At 37.9% G+C, this 16,122-nt stretch overlaps 1 protein-coding gene across 11 annotated transcripts in view; it reads left to right on the top strand.

The window, feature by feature from the left end:
* Nucleotides 1-16,122, top strand: part of LOC108287484 (neurexin-3-beta) — a 584,298-nt gene that overhangs the window by 396,338 nt on the left and 171,838 nt on the right. The window lies entirely within an intron of this gene.

Below are 16,122 nucleotides of genomic sequence, written 5' to 3' on the forward strand. Positions count from 1 at the left end.
TTTTTTCTGAGACGGAGTTTCGCTCTTGTTACCCAGGCTGGAGTGCAATGGCGCGATCTCGGCTCACCGCAACCTCCGCCTCCTGGGTTCGGGCAATTCTCCTGCCTCGGCCTCCTGAGTAGCTGGGATTACAGGCACACGCCACCATGCCCAGCTAATTTTTGTATTTTTACTAGAGACGGAGTTTCACCATGTTGACCAGGATGGTCTCGATCTCTTGACCTCGTGATCCACCCGCCTCGGCCTCCCAAAGGACCCTTTCTTAAGCTATATTTGCATGCTATGACAGCAGGGTTATGGTGCAAATCCATTAACAAGCTTGACCTTAAGAAGCTTGTTACATTACCCATAAAATGGGGATTGTGTTCATTGTTCTGTCTTAGAAAGTAGAAAGTTCTTCGAGTACCTTAAAGCATTGCGTGAATAATTGTAGCTGCAGGTGTTTTGTCTAGATTATCTGCCACCTGTATACCTTTTAGGTTCAGTTTTTATCTTCAGAAGACTTTGTACGCTGAAGTTTATTTATGAAAGGTGACAGTAGGTGACTAAGAGATTTTCCGTCTTGCTTTCTCAGCCTTCATGAAGAATTCAACAATAGTAGAAATGGTGCCAAAGTGAGGGACATGTGCACTGAATGAGCACTTTGTTCCAGAGGTGGAGAAAGTGGCAGATGCCATTTACCATCTCTCAGCGGAATTCACCCAGTTGATGATGGCTGCCATCTGCCAAGGATTTATGACATACTCCCCAACTTCGTGGGCAGCATCCTGCTTAATCTTGAAACCACCCATTAGGACAGTGTTGGTCTTAGCCCCATTGTATAGATTAGGAGCAGTCTATGGGAGTTTAACTTAGTTTGGGAAATGCTGGTATTCAACCTAGGACCATCTGACTTAAGAGCCTTAATGTTTACTCAGTCACACTCTGCTCCTTTCTTAGATTCTTTTAAACACCATGGAACAGTTGTATATCCTAGGAATTCCGGGTTTAACTCATATCTTGACAATTTAGAATTTTTCTCGTAAGTTCAGTTCTAGAATTCTCCCCTCAAATTAAATCTCCAATTTCTGCCCAGTCTAGAAGACAGCATTTTCTTGGCCGCCTATACACATTTGCCTTTATCTGTCTCATTGGTGAGGCCTCTGGAAGCCTTGTCAGCCTCTCTCCTTTTGTGCTCTTGTTTTCCCCACCAGTGCCATATATATGCAAAAAGAAAGAGCTTTTAAATGAAAGTTCGTTTTGCCATTTAATGGTCTTGCTTGGGGAATGAGAGAGTGGCAAGAAGGTGCTTAGTATTTTTTTTTTTTCTTTAGTTTTGATTAAGGAAACCTCCTTCTTCTCTGCGAATTCCAAGCCACAAGATAAATAGCCTTGTATCTTATAAGTCAAATACAATTACTGCCATCAAACCCAAAGCTTTTTTCTCTCTCCCATAAATGTCTCTAAGAAGCTGATAAGCATTTCAAGGCAAACTGGGGCTTGGACTGATGCTATATAAGCACCCGGAAGACAAAAAGACCAGAGAGAAATGTAGAAAACTTTTGAGGGAGAGGGAACGAAGACAAAAGGACGAGATGGAAATACATAAAACAGTTGAGGGAGAGGGAACGCAGGGCACGTAAAAACTTGACTCTAAAGCATACGTAGCTCAAGGTTATTTATAAAGGAATTAAACAGCACACACAAAGGAGCTTTTTATGATTATGAAGATTTACATCATAACAATTATAATAATTAAGGATATTATTTATCTAGAATTCACTTGTGAACAGGGCAATGCTTTTGGTCTACAGGGCTGCTGGGCAAAAGAATGATTTTGCTGCAACCTTCTGTAGGATTTGATAGTATGCACATTTGAGTCTGGCTCCTGGTTTACATTATCCCCATGTTTAGTGGACTATCTTGGGATTTAAAGAAGAAGTTGGAATTTGAAAAATTAGAAGGCATATGATGTGCATTGAGCCATATGTTAAATATTATAAATATTATAGTCTAGAGACTCAGTAAAATGAATAATAAAAATATTTGAGGGTCACTTCTAGGTATGATTTCTCCAGGGATAAAAGAAAAAGAATTTCTTAATTTCCATCCATAATGCATCTATTTTTATTAAATAGAAATGCAGCACAGGCACAGTTTATGGGATTTTAAAATTAAACTTATTTGAAATTGTATGATATAAATAAAAATATTAGTAACATCTCTCTCTTTGTGAGGCATCTGTAATACACATTGTTCCAAATCAAAACAATCATCAAATATTGCATAATTTTAAAGCTGGTTAGTGAATTACAAGTTTTGTTTTCCCGACTGCCACATAGAAGCTTGAGTTTAAGTAGTTAATACAAATTCTGGCCTGCAGAAGTTGTCTGTAATTATGAAAACTTAGAATTATTGTCCCAGCCATAAAATACAATTACCCTGTACTGTTTTTCCTCTGCCCTGGAGCTGGCTGAACACCCAGTGTCCTGCCACCCATGCAAGAGCATGGTTTTATTTATAGGAAAAGTTTCTAAGTTGCAGTGTCTTCGATTTAAATTTTGCACAAGGTTGCAGAGTCTCTCTAGTTATTTAAAGTCTAAAAAGAACACTGAGCTGCTTTGAGAAAGGTGGTACATAAATATCCAATAATAATAATAATATATATTCACATACAGTATGTCATTTATAATTCTATAAAGCAGAGAAGGTAATGAAAAGTGCTCTATACTGTAAATCACTCAATCGATTGTAATCATATTGCAGCTCATCTCAAAGAGATAAAGTCCTTCCACTCCTCTAAAATCCCTGTCAATATCCCAGTAGGCTGAAGAGAGGGGAAAGGAGGTCAGAAGAGGAAGGAGGGAATGAGTCAAGGACAAAGAGGCACTTTTAATCTTCTGTTCATGGAGTTAACATTAATTTGACTGGATTCCCAGTGATATTTAGTTTTCTCCATAAGATGCATTTCTTTTCCACATGGTACTTTTACAGGCTTTCAGTAAGTCACTGATGCTCTGTGTTGGCCTTGATGGCATAGTTTGCTAAGTGCCAATGGTAGATATATAGTACTACATAAGAAGACTTAGGGACTAAGTTTATAAGTAGCAAATGTCAATTCAACAGAAGTTAAATGCTGAAATGTGTATCAAACAGTAGAACTGAATTGATCATGAGCTAGAAAAAAATTATATTGTACTTTGAAACAGCAGAAACACTGTAAAAGTCTTTTTACTATCTGCTATTGCCTTTAATATAAAAAAGTATTCTCCTATCCTCATCAACACTGTAGGTCTGAGTGGAACCATTTTTTTAATGCATTTATTCATTCACCTCCATTCACTATACAACAAATATTTGTTCCACATCTACTTTCTATGTGAATTTGTACTAGGTGATGGGTATATGTTGAAAAATAAAACACAGCTCCTGACCTCAGGGATCCCCTAGTGTAGTTGAAGAGAAATGCAGGTACACAAGGGAGACGTTTTAATACCTAAATTTTATTGAGCCATTATTAAGTGCTAGATGGGGTACTGAGTTCTTGTATTAAGTCATCGCAGTAGCCCTAAGGGGTAGATACTACTATTATCATTATTTCACAAATGAGTACCTGGAGGCTTCTCCCACGGTCAAGCTAGCACATGAATACCTAGAACTTAAGCCTATAAGTCTTGGAAGGCAAACCGAAAGCTACTTCACCCTACACTGTCTTGAACCTACAATTCTAGATAGTGAAAGAAGGTGCTGTTATTGAGGTGAGATCTAGGTTCAGTAGTAGGCACACACAAAGGCCTGATGGAGCCCGAAGGCCAGACAGGGGCAAGCATGGAATAAAATTTGGGATGTGACCTTGACTTTTCTGGAACAATGCTAATAAGCTTGGCTCCCCTACCTGGTGTGAAAGATGACATGACAACTTAGAGTTTTTATATTGAAGAAAGTAATGGCCATGGAAATCTTTCTTTTACTTAAAAAAATTTTTTTACAGTTTTACTGAGGGATGACTGATCAGCAAAAAATCCTGCCCATATTTATTATATACAATTTGATGAGTCTAGACATGTGCATGCACCTGTGATACCTTCAACACAGTCATCATACATTATTTTACTTTGCGCCCTCTCCCCAGTGGCTCCAAGGCAGAAGTATTAATCTCCCTCTCTTATGGATGAGTAAACCAAGGTTCAGGGAGGGTGAGCACATTTGCTGTGGTCACTGTCCACCAAGGGTCAGCGCTGAGATTGCACACAGATTTGTTTGCCCTCACACCGTAATCTACATGTTACCCACTCCACTTTTCCAACTGTTTTCCAAGAGCACTCCAGTTTACATTATATACAGAGCTCATATTCACTTGGTTGACAGTTATAAATTCACATGCAAATGTACTATTTCCTACGTCCCAGTACATGCGGAACACTCTGTAATCCCGTTATTAAACGTTTACTAGAAATGTGCTTCTGCCTGATGCACAATTGCCAGCCTCAATGTTTAATTAAACTAGATTTGTTTTCATTTGAATCACATTAGAGAAATGTGTTTTTCTCAGAGTGCAGTGATGAAGTCTTCATTTCAAATGCCTCCAAGTTTCTGAAAACTGTGTATCCCAGAGGACGGGATGAGGGTATCACAACCTATCCTTGCATAAAATATTTTAGGAGAACAATATTAACGACAGGTAAGACTGGGATACACTATTTGTTGTGGAATCCTCATAGCATCCTGGAAAGGGGTTCTATTAATATTACCATTTTAGAGATGAGAAAACTAAGACTGAGTAGTTAAACTACTCCAGTATTGCACAGCTAGTGGCAGAACCAGCGTTTGCATGTAGACAAGGAAACCCTGATACCTTTATTTAGATTAGAGATCACCAAAGCTTTTCCCCCAAAGGTCAAATAACAAGTAGCATAGGCTTTATAATCCCATGTTATGAATATAAATAGTATATTTGGCTATTTAATAAACTTTAATATAAATATAAATATGATTTGCATGTCTTTGTTGCAGTTATTCACCTCTGCTGTTAAAGTGCAAAACCTACTATAGACAATACATAAATGACTGGGCCTGGCTTTATTCTAAGAAAACTTTACAAAAGCAAGCTGTGATGAGCCAGATTTGCTCATTAGTTGTAGTTAGAAGGACCTCTGATTTAGATCACAGGTAGTTGGAAGCCTACAGCTTCAAAAGCATTTGGAAGCTTACAGTTTTTACTAATTCATCAGCTTTATTTTGAGAATTGCCTTATCTCTGTTTGGAATAAAGAGAGCAAGAGAATGTCTAAGTGGATGATCGAAATCCCTAAGTGGATGATCGAAATGCTGGTTCTGCCACTAGCTGTGCAATACTGGAGTAGTTTAACCACTCAGTCTTAGTTTTCTCATCTCTAAAATGGTAATATTAATAGAACCCCTTTCCAGGATGCTATGAGGATTCCACAACAAATAGTGTATCCCAGTGTATACAGGATAGTACTACCCTGTATAGTGACATAGACGTACTGGTGAGGTTAATTCAGGACAAAGAAATAAAGGGATACAATACATAAGAGACACAGGCACTGCATTTACGTATACTTAAAAATGACAACAAAACAGCTAAATACCATTTTTCCAGTTCAACACCAAAGATAATAGATTCAATTCTGTCTTCATTTGTATTTTGCCATACTTGCTTAGAGCAAGATTTGAAGATGACACACAGAAAGCATTGTCTCTTTAGTTCTGTTACTTCTACTTAGTAAACTGTGGTGACTTAAATACACCCCTCTCCCCTAAAAAATAGTGCATACTTTTAAATTCAAGAATTATGATTAGGCACCCTAGTCTATTTCTCATAGCCCTTATGCATAAAGGTGCCAGTTGATGCCTCGCATTGATCTTTTCTCCTATCCTCTCCCCGATAAGTCTGCCTTCTAATTCTGAGAGAGCAGTCCCTTATCATCTCAGCATTGGTTGTCCCTATCTTGCTGCTGAGAGCTTCCTGCTTGAGCTTCAGTTACGTTTTCCAGCCATTGGTCTGCTGTTCTGAGGATGGGCTAGCCCACTTTAGAAGTGGCTCAGCCCTCTTCCTGCTGTTGAGTTTTAGAGATTTTAGAATCAGATCCCCTGTTTATTAAAGCAACAAGACCAGGCTATCAGTTTTTATAGATGTGCATATGCCTAAAAGCATGTACTGTTTAAAATAAATTTTCACCTACATCCTCCTCTTCCCTACCACCCCTGGTAACCACTATTTTACTTTCTGTGTATTTCCTTTTTTTTTTTTTGGTTCCACATGTAAGTGAAATTGTCTAGTATTTTTTTTTCCATACAAAGCTATAAAGGATGAATAAGTCTAGAGAGCTAATACACAGCATAAGGACTATATTTAATAATATTGTATTAATATTTTATATGGATAATTTGCCAAGAGAGTAGATTTTAGGTATTCTTACCACAAAGAAGGAAGGAAGGAAAGGGAGAGAGATGATTACTATATGAGATGATAGGTATGTTGCTTTGCTTGACTACAGTCAATTCACTGTTTGTATCAAGATTAAATATACCAAAACATCACATATACCTTAAATATATACATTTTTTAAAAGGGAAACTGAAGCACACTGGGTTTTAATTTACAAAATAGGGACCCCCTTTGCAGTTTGCTGACCACAATATTGACTACAATTAAGTTATTCAAGTTCTAACTACCAGAATAGGAGGCATATGCCACCAGATTTGGCTCTATAGCTCAAAAAAAGTGGCCACAGTTTTCTTAATCCTATTTTTAAAAGGAAACAAACATAAATATTAAACTGTGCAACTTAGGTTTTTGGAACTTTCTGACTTCATTGATTGCATATACATAACAGAAATATAAGTTATAATAAAATATAAGAAATATGCAGTATCCTCGACAAGCGTTGACTATAAATATTCACTTTTATAACAAAATAAAAATATTTACTATTAGCTTTTAAGCTTTTACTTAGAGATTTTTTAATTGAAACAGATATGACTTTATTAAGAGATGTTTTATATTGGTAAGATGATTCTTTATTGGTCTCAAAGGGTGGATTTCCAAGTATAATTAAACAAAATGATATGTGGGAGGAAGAAGATTTCAGTAGCCTTGACAGAAAAATAAATCTAAGATATATATAAATGTAAAATAAAGTAAATCTAAAATCTAAGACCGCCAAGGTTTAGAAATCTTATTACTTCATTTTTATACCTGTATAAAACTGTTGTGAGGTGCTGACTGTTTCCAATAAAATAAAAATTTATGCAAGTAAAATACAAGCTAAAATAGAACTAAAATGCTTTTAGACTTTCAAAATGAATAGCTGGATTATTTTATTGAATTTTCTCTGTGGTATGGGTGTCACTGGAGCTCTAGAATTGGTAAAAATAAAGGCAATCCACAGAAAGAAAATATATTGTTTTCAGGGAACAATTGTGCTCTCCTGGAGGAGGCAAATCAAGTGAAATCTAATAGTCTTGCTTCATTTTGTGACTTTCTCCCACTATGACCTCAGAATTTTGAGCTTCAAGTAGGTCTATAAAGGGAATTTTGGAATACTCTTAATAGATCTGTTCTTGAAATAACTAAACTGAGTGAGGTGCTTTGCCAACACATTAACTGAGAGCACTGACCAACCCTGATCCCAGACCTTCACCAACAATACTCTCGTTTTATTTCCATTTTCAGTAGTGGTGTATAATTCTTCTAAGAGACTTGTTCTAAGCCAACCTTCCTAGTGGTCTTGTTGAAATGAGATAGTGGTGGTAGGTATCTGTAATGAACACACAGGCCAAAACAATATTGAGCTATTCAGAAAGTAAATCTAGCTTATTCTGTGGCTGTATAATTATGTAACTATAACTTTCAATCAGGTTACAGTGGGTTTAATTTTCTGATCGAATGAAACAATCGATATAATTGTACTTTGTTCCTCCCTCTTCTGGCTTTGATTCTTTGATTGGTGCCACTCTTCACTCTCATTCTTCCAGTCTGTCCCTACTCCACTGGCCTCTGCAGCTACTCAGAATAAGCAAGCTGTTGATGAAAGGGACCAAGAGTTTGAGCAATTACTGTATGCTTTCATATCTCACTGCCATTTGGAAGTAAAGTCCCAATTGACATAGCCAAACTGTAGGAGCAGAAGCAACTCTAATATCTGCTTTTCTTTGTTTACAGCAACTGCCCAAATTCTTCTCTAAAAGTACTCATTAAGCATGCCTCTCTATAAATTTCTGTGGTAGAAACTGAGTAATAGGATTTGAGCCATTATTCAGTGAAACCACATTTAAATCCAACGGTTAAGTAAAGAGGAAATCTACATATATCTTTACTCACTGTGTTTAGTATATATCTTCTGTAATTCACAATCCAAAGTAAATCTTTGAATGGCCTTTTTGGGTTTTGGCTAGAGGAGAAATTTCAACCCTTGTTCAGAAGTCTAACAACTTGTGAGGATTCCAATGTGATTTCTAAAAGCCGCCATCCCTGATCATCAGAAATAAAAACATAAAACCAAGAAGACTGCAGCCTTTTTTCTCACCTGTCCACCTCTTGTCCTAATTACACCTATACTTACTAATGTTGTAAGTGCTTTTTGACAAGACAGTAATGGTACATCAATAGGTACTGCATGAACTTGAGTAGGCAAATCAAGTCACTCAAAGGGCTTCTTTTAATCTCTTGGATCATTATTGCAAAGATAAAAGCAGGGTTCTGAAGGAGTGAAATTCAAAGGAACCTAGTAATTAGAATGGTGAAAATAGGAGGTCACCTGGCCATTTCCCTGCTTGGTTCAGACGTTTCTATGCAATAGGGACTAGTTTAATTTTATTCGTCTAATTTAAAATGAGAGACTTTATCTTTCTTCCACCAAGGTAATAGATCTGTCTGATTTCTCCTCTTTGACTAAATTTTTTTTTCCTTCACATCTTTTATTATTAGGGATGTCAGCTGAAATTATTTTGAATAATTTCTTGAAATCATGGATTTTTTTTTCTTATATCTCAAATCTAGGGCTATTTCTTGTTGCAAGGTGCAAGGTTCTATGCCACATACAAAAGCATGCTTTCATTTGAGATATTTATAAAATCTCTGTATACACCCATACCTAGCAATGGGAAAATATAAAAAGTATTGCCTTTGCCCTAGCACGTAGTTAATATTCAATGAAAATCTTTAAATGTAAAATCACCTATAATCATTAGATATATATTTTTAATGTCATATTAAATAGCTAAAAGAAGGAAGAGGCATTGCTATTTTATGTATCTATCTCAAATGTTATAAAGGTTATAAGAACCTTATTGAACATCAGAAGCTTCAAAGCTAATAGTTTGTTGGATACCTGCATCTTTTGAGGTGGCAATAGTTGTCAACTTTTTGAGTATTCCTGAACACTTAAGATTTGTCAGTGTTTGGTTTCATTGCGTGTTGAGGGGGGAATCATGGAAGTAGAATGGAGTAAAAAGCTTAAAAAAGAAAAAGCACTGCATCTAACGTGATTTCAATTTCACAGGAAAAAATACCTTAAGGACTAACATTCAGTGCAGAGTAGTGGCATCTGGATGCCAGATAAGTATTTAACATTTGTAGATAATTTTGCATCATCATTCGGCTACTGTCTTAAAAGTGTTTTTTAAAAGCCCTAATTTTAAAAAAAATGCTATTCTGGCCAACACATTTACAACGTGAATAATATTTGAGTCATGACATAACTATAAGTTACGTTATAGTTATAATGGTTGATTGTCACTTGAATTGTAAATCATAGCATTTAGCAATGGTAGTTGTCCTTACTTTTGTTAACCCCTAGGTCCTTGGATCTTGATCATTTTTGGGTCTTTGCTCTAGAGTCTAGCTGCCATTCATATGCTAAAGAGATGAGGTCACTCAAATATCAGCTATAACATCCTAGGGAAATGATTTCTAAACTCTTCTCAATGAGTTTAAAAAGGCTGCTTTTTGCTAATCCATAAACTTTAAAAGGGGCTGAAGAGGCAGTACATGCCTTTTAAAAGCCGAGGTTGCAGGCTGGGCACAGTGGCTCACACCTGTAATCCCCAGCACCTTGGGAGGCCAAGATGGGTGGATCACTGGAGCTCAGGAGTTCAAGACTAGCCTGGACAACATGGCAAAACCCCATCTCTACAAAAAATTTTAAAAAAAATTAGCCAGGTGTGGTGATACACACCTTGGGAAGCTGAGGCAGGAGAATTGCTTGAGCCTAGGAGGTGATGGTTGCAGCGAGCTAAGATCCTGCCATTGGACTCCAACCTGGGTGATGGGAGTGAAGCCCTGTCTCAAGACAAAGCAGAACAGAAAAACAAGTAAAGCCAAGGTTGTAAGGTAGAACTGGTGAGTTTTTTTTTGTTTTTGTGTTTTTTTTTTTTTTTGTCTAGTTTTGATCTTTAATCAGTGTTTTGCTTTGTTTTCATTGTTGTGTGCTAGTAGGAAATGTGGTGGAGGAATGCCTTTCATAGTATAAGTATAGGTAAGGGTCTTCATGACCAGTATTCATACCTGCAGGGACATAAATGGTTCTGTTTTGTTTTGGAATTTTGGGTTAAGGATGGAAGTAAAGGCCCCGTTTGCTCAGAAAAGAAGATAATCCTTCAATGGTCTTCATGAAATCATGTATGGAATGAAAAATTCATTGATGGGGTGAGAGGTCTCAGTGCCAGAAAGTCTTACTAGTAAATTCAGAATTCAGCCTGTTCTTACAGATCTTCTCTTTACTCCTCATCCAAACAGTGATGGAAAAAGGTCAGATAAGTAGCTCCTTGTCCCTTTAGGGAGCTACTGAATTACTGTTACTACCTTGGAGTCAATCCCCACCTCATTCCCTTCCTTTTCCCTAGTCTAAGTCTACAACCAAGGATTGGAGAAGCATCAGCACATGCATCACCCTTTCTTCAATTTTCCTCCCCTTTCCCAGCTCCCTCAGCCTTACCCTTTCCCTCTTCTCTCAGGAACTGCACTATTGCATCTCTTCTTTTAGGTTCCGTAATTCTTTCCTTAGGAAGAGGAACAGGGCTAAGGATAGGTAACAGGGGCCGAACTGTCCATCCCTAGACCCTTAAGGCTTTTGCCACACAAACCCCTTTGACCCTGGAGACTGCAACAGAGCTGCTTCTCTCCCCCTACTGAGCCTTGATGGAAACGCTGATAGGAGAGGGTGCTTCTTTTACCCACTCTCAGATCCCGGTTCTTCCTGAATCTCCTGACTTCCTGGCTGTATCAGTTAGGTTCATTGCATAGTAAACCACTCCAAAACTTTGTTTTTTATTGGTTCACATTTCCATGGCTCATGGGGATGTTTATTCTCTTGTGGGTTAGCTTGGACGAAGCTAGGTGATCTTGATGGCCTCATACACTCCTCTGGGCCCTCAGCTCAGATGGCTAGTAGATTCACATGTCTGAGTTTCTTTTCTCATGGAAGAAGAGCCAAGACTGGCCTTCTGGACATTGCAATCTCAGGTGTAGGCAGCAGGCAAGGGCAAGCATTCATACACCAATGGCTCTTCAAGCCTCTGCTTATATCACATTTGCTAGTGGGCCATTTGCCCAAGCAAGTCCCACAGTACCGAGACCAGCTTGGCCATAGAGACCCCCATCCATGCGGCGCTCAAGGAATTGAGAAGCAGACACCCAGACGGGGGACCAACAGCCTTCTGAGCTGAGAGCCTCAGGGGGTTGGTAGCATTCTGGGCTGAAGGGCCTCAAGCCGACTCTAACCCATGTAGTTATTATCTCTAAACAGGTGATGATTATTAACAAAGAGAGATTCAATATTTTCTCGTAACACAAAAATAAACCGGGGAGGCAGCTGGTACCTGCTTACCCCTGATCACAGACAAACTTAAAAGTATTCTCCACGAGGGAGCCATGGGGGCAGGGTCACATATCCCATGCTTAAAAAATTGTTTTAACCAGTATATGATATTTATATAATGTCTTGCCACTTTAGAGTGCCCCACATAGTTCTGAACCTGGTGGGGAGTGGGGGGTGGCTAGGTTTTCCTTGCCATCGTTCTTCCTAGCAAACAACATATTCTATCATACACTCAGCATTTCTCAACATCACAGCCCACCCAGAACCTAAGGGTGAAAAGATAGATTCAAACTCTCATGAGAGCAGTAATAGTCTCACTGCCAAGAGGCATAGATTTTGAAATGGGATTGTAGCTGTTTTTTTCAATTTAACACACTGGAAAAAGAAGAAAGGCTCTCATGTTTCCCTAGTAAACTTTCTCCTTCCAACCCTGATGCAGGTCTCCAGCTAAGGTTGGGAATCAGTGACTTTCACTAAGCGATTGTCCCTTCTTTTCTTTAGGACATGGCTTTTTGAAATTAATCCTGATTCTGTCTGCCATATCCCAAGACTTCCATTTTTTTTTCTGTTTTTCTCTTTTTTTAATTTTTAAAAATTTAAATGTCCATTTAAAAATTATCCTCATTCATGTTCCCTCTGGACACTTTCAAATAGTTTATTTGCCGTTTCTTTTGGCACTTAAGATCTATCAGTGTTATTTATAAAACGTGTTATATTTGTATAGGGTATGTTCTCCCTTTCCCCTTTTCTTTTTAAACTAAGATACTTATGTTATAAAACAGCCTCCATGCTGATCCATACTTTTCTCTAGACATTTCTCTGAGCTCAGTGCTTTGTTGTTTATCATTATCCTTTGTAGCCAGATTTGAGGCCATGTTGCAGTTCTCAAAAACAAATCAATTTGAATTAATTTGCCAAGTAAAGTTAACAAGGCATTGTATGAATTCAAGATATACTATAACTATTGCATTCCCTGAGGTTATTCCTTCTCTGGGAAAATTTTGATTCTTGTATCATATTTTAATAGTGTGTATCTGACCTTTGAATCTTGCACTAAATGATACATGGCTGCCAGCTGGTTTAATTTTTGAAAAGCCTGAAAACTTCTATGCAGCTGAACAAACAGGAACATACATAGACAGTTCTTTAATTAATAACTTTATGGGGCGAGAGTTGTCTTCAAAATCGATACTCTTTGATGCTTACCTGTGCTAGGAATTCTTTGTCTAATGATGTTCTAAGCAGAAGTTAGAGAAACATCAAAATAGGGAAAATATATTTCTTAGATGGTCTTTGAGATCTCCACAACCTAAAAATTATGGACCCCTTCTCTCAAATTATAAGCTGTAAATCCCAGCAAGCTCTATTCCCAGAAACTTTTTTTTTGTTTAATTATAAGATGGGAAAGCATTTACTCTAAGAGGGACCTCAGCGATTACCCGAAATTCCTTCACTCCCTAAATGGACATCCACATCTGTCACTAATATATTCTTTGGGAAAAAGAATTTCCTTCAAACTGTAGAGACCAATTTAAACAAAATAAATAAGAAAATTAAATCTCCTCTCACCCCTCACACAGGTGAGGAAATGGTAATAGAGTTCTTCAAAGAGAATTCTAACTTCTGGGTCTTAGATGAGTAACATTACAAGTGCTTAAGGAACTTGAATTCTAAGCCCCTTTAATGTTTGCTCAGAATAGAAAAGTAGTTTGGGAAAAGTCCTAAATTTTACATCGTATAATAGGATGGATCTCTTAAACTTGGGCCTGATATATCAGACTTCTCCAGTGTTTCATTTGACCAAAAAGTTGGTACACATTTAGCTAGATTTAACAAAGAATATGGTGATGGCTCGGAACTAACCTGGACTCATAAAAAAACCAAAAACAAAAAAACTTGTGCACACTAATGTAACTTTCTCTTGGAAAGCAATAGCAAATTGGCAGGTGAGGAGAATACTATAAATATTGTGCACCGTGTATCTTCATTTCTCTAAAGAACTATACTGTGATGTACAAAGAACTATGAAGGGATCTTAAAGAGACCTGCCTGTGTGGTCCAACAGTTAAAGCTTTCTGATCACGCTGTATCTATTGCTATGTAACAAGTTATCCCATCAAGTTTGAGGTAAACTTAAATAATAAAAGTAACATTTATGACCTCACAGATTCTGTACGTCAGAATTTGATAGCAGCTTCGCTGAGTGATTCTGGCTTAGGGCATCTGATGCATCGCAGTTGGTATGAACTAGGGCTGCAGTCATCTGCACAGTGAAAGATTACTCGGAAATCTTTTAAAATCTTTCACTCACATGGATGTTGACTGGAAGCATCAGTTACTCTCTGGCTCAGTTCCTTGCCTTATGTAGGTTTCTATAGAACTTCTTCAGTGTCTTCATGACACGACTAGATCTAGCTTGCTTGAAATGAGTGGTCCGAGAGAGAGAGAGAGAGAGAGAGAGAGAGAGAGAGAGAGAGCGAGCCTCTTATGACTTAGTCTCTAAGACCACACACTGTTGCTTCTACCATATTTTACTCTGTAGAATCAAGTCACTAAGTCCAGCCCACATCCAAGGTTGGAGAATCAAGCCTCACCTCTTACACAGAGGAGTTTCAAAGTATCTTTAGATATTTCATAGCTCCATCATAATCTTCCTGTTCAGGGACTAGAATGAATGCACAAAAGACATGCTTATTAAATTTGCAGGTAACAGAAAGCTAAGAGAGGTGTCTCCTACCAGAAACAAAAATCTTAAAGGTAAACATTTTCTTATCATGTTTGAATACTGTTATGAAACAAAAAGAATACATTTAATGACATATGATTAAATACCTGTTTGAAGTTCATAAAGTGTGTTGCATGAATGCAACATGGCACAATTTTTGGGGAAAACCATTCAACTAGAAACTGCCTTGCGTTTTAGCTGGAAACAAGCTTAATAATGTGGTCCTGTTATGACATCGTTGTTTAAGCAACTGTTGAAAATCAGTATACTGGCCAGGTCTCCTGTGGGTGGTGACTGGAACAGTGATTGTTACTTTTAGATCTTTTGGGAATAATAAGTTCATTCTTAGGCATGGGGTTCAAGGTTGGTCTAAAATGCCTATAATTTATAAACACCGGCAATTCTATAGGATCTGAATGGAAGGATTACTACGGTGTAAGTTTATTGAGCATCAGAGGTATTAATAATGGTGTGACTTTCCTGTTCACAGGATGAAAATGCTCCTGTGTTATGCAGTGAAATTGTCCTCCCAAACCTCTCTGTCCTCTGAGCTGTGTGGGGACACCGCATTTGCATGATAAAATGAACACATTTTTTAAAAAGTCAAATATTCTGGCATTCTGGCTTCAAAAACATTGAGTTTGATATTCTCTACTTTGACATTAAAAAAACACAAACATGAGAGGAATGAGAGGAGATGGGGATGGGGAGTGGGAGGAAGAGGGTAGATAGAAATGAAAGGAAGCAATGACACTACAAAGAAGCGTAGATCACACAGAGGGTGGACACGCGGGAAGGCATGGATCACGGGGAAGACAGAGTCCCAAAATAACACTGTGCCTTTTGCAACAAGGAGGAAATAAGTGATAAGAGGAAAGGCAACCGGGGAAATCCTGAAGGGATCATATGTCAAACAGCTGAAGAGCAAACATTAAAGCTTTATTTTGAAAAGGATATTTGAAAATATTTGACACCAAAAATTCTGTAGGGAAGTCATTCTTGTGGAGTTTGCCTTCTTTTTAATTTAACTCTTCTGAATCAGGTACTCGTTATACCAATAATAACAAATCATATATCGAGGGCTTATTATGTACCACACATTTTCAAACTGCTTTACATATATGTCCTTTGAATCCTCACAGCAATCCCATGTTGCAATTATTATTAGGATCCCCTTTTAAATATGAAGAAACTGGCCAGGCGTGGTGGCTCATGCCTGTAATCCCAGAACTTTGGGAGGCTGAGGTGGGTGGATCATCTGAGGTCAGGAGTTTGAGACCAGCCTGACCAACATGGTGAAACCCCATCTCTACTAAAAATATCAACAAATAAGCCAGTTGTGGTGGCATATGGTTGCAGCTACTCGGGAGGCTGAGGCAGGAATATCACTTGAACCCAGGAGGTGGAGGTTGCAGTGAGCTGAGATTCATTGCACTCCAGCCTGGGCAACAGAGTGAGACTTCATCTCAAAATACATAAATAAGAAGAAACTGAAGCTTAAAATGCTCTAAGGCATGGCTACAACTAAGCATGCTTACCAGAAAGGAGATAGACAAAATTCAGACATTGAAATCAA

Source organism: Cebus imitator, unplaced genomic scaffold, assembly GCF_001604975.1.
Source record: "Cebus imitator isolate Cc_AM_T3 unplaced genomic scaffold, Cebus_imitator-1.0 Scaffold345, whole genome shotgun sequence".
NCBI classification, from domain to species: Eukaryota; Metazoa; Chordata; class Mammalia; order Primates; family Cebidae; genus Cebus; species Cebus imitator.